Below are 6,749 nucleotides of genomic sequence, written 5' to 3'. Positions count from 1 at the left end.
GTTTTTCTTCCCAAGGTGGAGAACCTTGCATTTATCGGCGTTGAACACCATCAGATTCTCGTCCGCCCACTTGCTGAGCCTGTCCAGGTCAGCCTGGATCACCCGCCTCTCTTCTGGTGTGGATGCTTTGCCCCAAAGTTTGGTGCCATCGGCGAACTTGGCCAGTCCGCTTCTGACTCCAGTGTCCACATCATTAATGAAGATGTTGAACAGTATGGGTCCAAGGACAGAGCCCTGGGGGACCCCACTGGTCACAGGACACCATGATGAGTGACTTCCAATAATCACAACAATCAGATGAGAAGAACAAGTAGAAAAGGCCTTTTGGCTGATGGGATGATCAATATAGTGGAGATGATGTAAATGTAGCATACCACAGTTATTGCACGTGAGCCCAGGATGACAATGAATGAGATGATGAAGGCCACTAGCTCCAGTGAATGTGTGGCAGTGAAGGAGAGAACTAGCCATGGGGCTATGTCACAAAAGAAATGATTAATGATATTATGTCCACAGAAGGACAGCCTGGAGATCAAATATGCTGGGGCAGAAATAGCTAGAAAGCCACAGAGCCGAGAGCCAAGAGCCAGCTGAGCAGACATGGTGCCTTTCGTAATGGAGCCATAGTGCAGTGGGTAGCATATGGCCAAATACCGGTCATAGGCCATGACAGCCAGGAGGAAATATTCTGTACAGCCAGGGAGAAAACAAAGTACATCTGTAGGAGGCAGCTGAGGAAGGAGATCGCCTGACTTTTCTCCAAGAGGACTGCTGGGGCTTTAGGGACACAAGCTGTTGTGTACCATATTTCCAGGAAAGAGAGGTTGCAGAGAAACCAGTACATGGGTGTGTGTAGTTGTGGGTGAGTTCTCACTCAGGGTATGATGGAGACATTTGCTGTCGCTGCCAGGATGTACATGAAGACAAAGAGCATGAAGAGGGAGACCCGAAAATAACAATTGCCAGGGAATTTGGGGCTTTAGGGACACAAGCTGTTGTGTACCATATTTCCAGGAAAGAGAGGTTGCAGAGAAACCAGTACATGGGTGTGTGTAGTTGTGGGTGAGTTCTCACTCAGGGTATGATGGAGACATTTGCTGTCGCTGCCAGGATGTACATGAAGACAAAGAGCATGAAGAGGGAGACCCGAAAATAACAATTGCCAGGGAATTGTTGGAGGATGAAAGTGTATGGACTGCTCTGGTTCCCCCTGTCTGCACTGGCTGTAACATTCATCTGTCAAGTCACAAGACACAGTAAGGGATACAACTGAATATTATCCAATACGTTGCTAGACATTGTAAAATATATTCAATAACATACTCATTAAATATATATATCCTTTTAGAACAAGCTTATGAAACACTGTCATCTATTGTTCTCTCCTCTGTTATAACCTCTAGACATGACTTGATGTGACTCGGGCTCCCCCAGCAGCTCAGATAACACTGCAACAATCATAGGGAGAGAGTTTTAAAAGAACTGAATGGGTTGGGGTTGTTTTGATGATGGTGATGATGATGATGCTATTGTCGTGGGAGAAAACTCCCTGCAGTTCATTGTCTAGCCACATAGGAACCAGGCAACACGGGTAAAGGCTTTACTGCAGTTTATTTGCTCGAGCAATGACCATAAGCCAGCAAAGAGGCAAAATGCCACCCCCCCCCCAAGGGTGGGGCGTTCTTTCATACTTTTTACAATAAGGCAAGACTACAGGGTTAACAAAAGCAATACTTGGGCGGTGCTTTACAAATCTGCACAACAGCATATTTCTGTTAAGCTGAACTAGCACTTTCTAAAAGCTTAAAGTTAAGTAACAGTAACATTATGATACATTAGCAAAAACTTGCACAGTAGTAGATATTTCTTAAGGACACGATAACTGTACTTAGAACAATGGCTTCTTTGTCTTATCTTGTTCCCTGCTGTAGCTGATTTACAGCACACAGACACAGATTCACTTGCTGCATTTTCCTCAGAAAAAGGTTAACATAGTTAAAATGATTACTTAACATAAGTAAATGGCTGGCTTAGCTATTATTCCGCCTTGTGGTCAGCAGCATTCCTAGGCCACAGGTCATGCCTTGTATTCAGCTGCAAATCTAATACTTCTCAATAATTTAAATTATTGTTAACCTAACAGTATGCTATCAGAAAACTATTTTATTTCAGGGTAATAACAAACTTGCCCACCACAATATTGAGCGACCAGTTCGTTACACTTTAGAAAGTGTCCTCATTTTCAAAAATGCTGCTATCTGAAAGTCAAGCCTACCTGTAAAAGCTGCAACTTATGCCCTTGGCACACACTCAGTTTTTGTCATTGCACATTCATTTCCAACATCCCAAAGTGTAAGCAGAGGCACATTCAAGCCATTTGACAGCAGAAGAGAGAAGATGCAAAGTTGTGCTTTTTTGACTGAGGTTTATCTTGGGATCATAGTGTCTTTGACAGGAACATCAAACATGTGCCTGACCCATGGAGATACTGCTGTCTTGCAGCATCCCAGAATGCACCATTCCCCATACTTATTTACAGCTTTGGAGACGGGAATTAACCCTTAATTGTCCTAACAAGCTGCTAACTAGCTTCTTGGCCCTTCCCACACTGCACACAGGAGCAAAGCTTCTACTAGAGTACCCAGGGCAAGAGCAGGGTTGAGCCCTACCACCATCATCTGCCCCCCTAAACCTCAGCTTCCCCCACAAGCCAAAAGCAGGCTGTCAGCCAGACAGGCAATTTGCACTTTGCTCAGTTCTCAGGAATCAATGTAGCAAGGCATGCTGGAATATCTGCTCAGCATCCCTATAGTGGTGGAGCATGAGCACTGAGTGCTCAGACTCATTGGGAGTACCTGCTTCTGTTATGTCCCAACTTTACTGCAGCACAAAATCCCCCAAATTTGGAATTGCACAAACTGAATATGTCCCAAGGCCCATTGGCACCCAGAATGGGACATGCTGAAAACCCCTATTCAACTTTGTGTATCTTGGCACACAACAGCTAAAAACAAGAGAACAGGAGACTGTGAAGAAATGGATCTGGAGAAGGAATTTAGTCCACCCCTGTGCCAAGGTAGGGTCATGTAAGTCTAAAGTATTCTGAACAGATATTTGTTTCACATGCTGTCAATAACCAATTACATAAATTCCCTGGGTAATTATTAGGACTAGCCTGTGCTCATTTAGAGCAGCATACCTAGAGAAACTGGTATCTCCATCCTTGGAGCAGGTTAGACAGACATTTAGCCAGGATGGTTTAGTCAGGGTTGATCCTGCCTTGAGCAGGGAGCTGGATTAGATGACCTTCTGAGGTCCCTTCCAGCCAAGGATTTCAAAAGAAGCAAAGAGATTGAAGCACCCAAGTCATAGTTGAGTCTTTGGCATCAAACGTCTCCTTTTGAATATGCAATTGGAGTAATATATTGATGCAAACAGCATTCAAATATGTAGAAGCAAAGGTCATTAAACTGATTTTATATTACTAAGAAACAACTTGGATGACACTTTCAAAAAAAGGCTAATTGAATTTGCTACCCACATGAAATTCATTGGAAGATGATTGCTAAATTCCCTTGGACTTCCTTGGAAAAATAGTCATACAATCCATTTCTGTTTCATTCATTCAGGTTCACAGAGGGGAAAACTTCTCATAAATTAGGTTTAGAGTCAGTGTGAAGAAGAGCGAAAACTTGTTAAAGTGCTTTTCAGAAAAGGGAACACCTGTGTAGAATGGGTGTGACCCACTTTCACCATTGCAGAAACAGAAAGCTTATATGGTTGTACAGAATAATTTACACTTTAAATTGGAACACGCACAGTTGCTTAAGGATGGCAAGATGGAACTAAAACACTTGTGAAAGGGGGACTGATATATATGTTTAGTATAGATAAACATAGAAATTATAACTGAAATTAAAGAGAGAGAGACTGAAGGGATATGAAAATACACATGGATACACACATGCAGGCAGAGGGTGTCAAAAGAAAGGGGTGAATGTATGCATGTGTGTGGAGAGAAAGAGACAGGCTAAAGTTAAGTTTGAGGCTTTCAAAGAGTCCTAAGAGAGTTAAGCACCTGAATGCTTTTGACATTTTATGAGAATTTGATACCTGATTCTCTTAAGTTCTTTTGACAAGCCTAGACTGAATAGAAATGGACACTTAGCCCAAAGACAAAAATTATTATAGAAGTTTAGTTCAGCTCTCTCGAGATTAATACATTGCACATTCAGTTGGTACAAATCAATGTAGCTATGTTGAAACAAGTGGGACAAATATTCCTTTCATGTATAGAAGTGCAACTCCATTTACATCACTTGAGGATCAAAACAAAGATAACTAATTTGGCATGCACCAGAATGTTGCTTTCTAGAAACTATTGTAACAGGAGTGTCTAAGTAGTACTGTAATATTTGTAAATAAGAAATTGTGAGAATAGGATACAAAAAAAAACGATGCACTGGGCAACAGAGATTGAATAGAATGAGACAAAATAAAGTAACCCATAATATTAAATAGTACAAAGAAGATAAATTAGTGATAGCTGCTCTTTCCCATAAAATATTTGAACTAAAAATATTATAAACTATGTTATGATGATGTTTATGATATTGACTATGATGATGATGCAATTACCCTTTGGAACTCATCACTACCAGTTATTAAAAGAATCCAGCCCTTGGCAGAATTTAAAGGAAAAGAAAATGATATAGGTAATGAGACTATCCGTAGAAACTTACTTTTGATTTTTTTATACAGATTTTATGTTAGTTATTATCAAAGAAAGCCAAGAGTGAAGTGATGTATCCAGTTAGAAGAAAAAAGGAGGATAGAAATGAAGAGAAATAGATGAAAAGATGGAATGAAAAAAAGAAATGCACATCTAGAAATACAAAGAATCAAAGAGAGGAATACTGACACCCCCCGAAGATAAAAATCAAGATAAAAAGACAGAAACAAGAGAGGTATGACCAGGGATAGATGACAATAAAGGCAGCAGGGAGGGCTGTACAGGGCTAAAGAAAACAAAAATCAAATGACAAAGTTATAAGAGGGGGTAGGTGAACAGAGACAACAGAAAGGAAGATGACAGTGAGAAATGAAATTTGGTACACAGATAGTTGTATAGATAAGTAGAAAGATGGAATCTGTGGATGTTAACTGAGATTTCTCTTTTCAAATCCGGTTTAATAGCATGGCAGTTAAAAGCCGAGTATCTTAACACAGGGTCACAAAGCCAAATGTGGAGGACCCACGGGAAGCTGTCTCAGATACGTTCTCTGAACAGCCCAATATCTCGTAAGCTGAAGTACCTGCCACTTACCTTTGGAATAAGGACAGGCCCTTTCATGACTCCAACATGTGCTTCTTTCCTATATGTCCTTGAGCCTCTGGAGAAAAATCTCTGGGGGGACTGTGAATACTGTGTGAATGTGAGGACGTCCAACCAATTTGTAGCTAAGCAAATACACTTTCATTCCATTTTGCTTTGAGCTCTGAAAGCTCTGAAGTCAGAACTTGTTTATTGTATCTCATTGTCTAAGTCGACAAACAGAGACTGTGTTTGTCCTAAGAGAAACTGTATTTTCCTGGGACAAAGTGCATGCATACAGCCATCCATTTCCCATGTCCCAAGGCGAAGCCCAAAAAACGGATCCAGGACAAGAGGCAGTAACAGCTTCTTCTGGGGTATTGCAAAGTGTATCTCAGGGCATCATCCTAGGGCAGGTGCCCCAGTTGCTCCTCCAGGCACCACTTCTGCCCTGATCCCAGGCCATCATCAAACTGGGGCAGCTGCTGTAGGCCTGGTGTTAGAACCCGACTGCCCAAAAGTAACAGGGCCCAAGCAGTTTTACCCACCTATTAATTATCCTGAATGGTGAATTTGCCAGCAATTTGATGTCCACCAGCCACTTAGCATAAGAGCCAGGTCCACCTGAACAACCATGGACCCATTCACCCACCAGGAAGATCTACTCATTTGGGGACCTGCCCACTCATCCAATTGTTCATCAAGAGTCAAGGGCCACTTTGGACACCCCTCTATTCATCCACTCATTCCCTGATCCTTCAACAATAGCCTCACCATTATTGTCAGCCCCATTTGCAAGGGCAACACCAACTGGGCCCAGGAGGAGGTAGTGGATCTCCTCACTATTTGGGAAGGGGCTGAGAGCCAGTATGTACTCCTCCATTCAAGCCACCAAAACCTAGCAGCCTTTGAATGGGTCACTGCAGAAATGGCAGCCCCTGGACAGAACCAGGGTTGGGCTCATTGTCTTTGCAAATGCCAGGTATTGAGGCAGTGATTCATGAAAACATGCCATGCCAAGGAGTCCAGGAGAGCTGGCTGTATTTTAAAGAAACCTTATTGAGGGTACAGGAGCAAACCATCCAGGTGCACAAGGAGACTAGCAAGTATGGCAGAAGACCAGCTTGGCTTAGCAGAGAACTAGTTGGTGAGTTAAGACACCAAAAGAAGCTTATATGGTGTGGAAATGTGGACAAATGACTAGGGAGGAGTATAAGAGCATTGGTCAGGCCTACAGGGATGAAATCAGAAAGGGCAAAATGCCATTAGAGTTGCAGCTATCAAGGGAGATGAAGGATAACAAGAAGGATTTCTACTAGTACGTCAGCAACAAGAAGAAGATCAGGGAAAGTGTGGGCCCATTCCTGAATGCGGGAGGCAACATAGTGACCGATGGCGTGGAAATGGCTGAAATACTCAATGCCTTTTTTAACCT

The 6,749-nt window shown here is 42.4% G+C and overlaps 1 pseudogene; it reads right to left on the bottom strand.

Annotated features, from left to right (window-relative positions):
* The window catches only part of LOC106723136, a 5,500-nt pseudogene extending 848 nt beyond the window's left edge, over positions 1-4,652 (bottom strand).
* Between the last annotated feature and the right edge of the window lie 2,097 nt (positions 4,653-6,749).

The sequence above is a fragment of the Alligator sinensis genome, unplaced genomic scaffold, assembly GCF_000455745.1.
Source record: "Alligator sinensis unplaced genomic scaffold, ASM45574v1 scaffold1114_1, whole genome shotgun sequence".
In the NCBI taxonomy this organism is placed as follows: domain Eukaryota; kingdom Metazoa; phylum Chordata; order Crocodylia; family Alligatoridae; genus Alligator; species Alligator sinensis.
The sequence above is the reverse complement of the archived record's forward strand: the minus strand, read 5'-3'. Positions and strand labels throughout refer to the sequence as shown.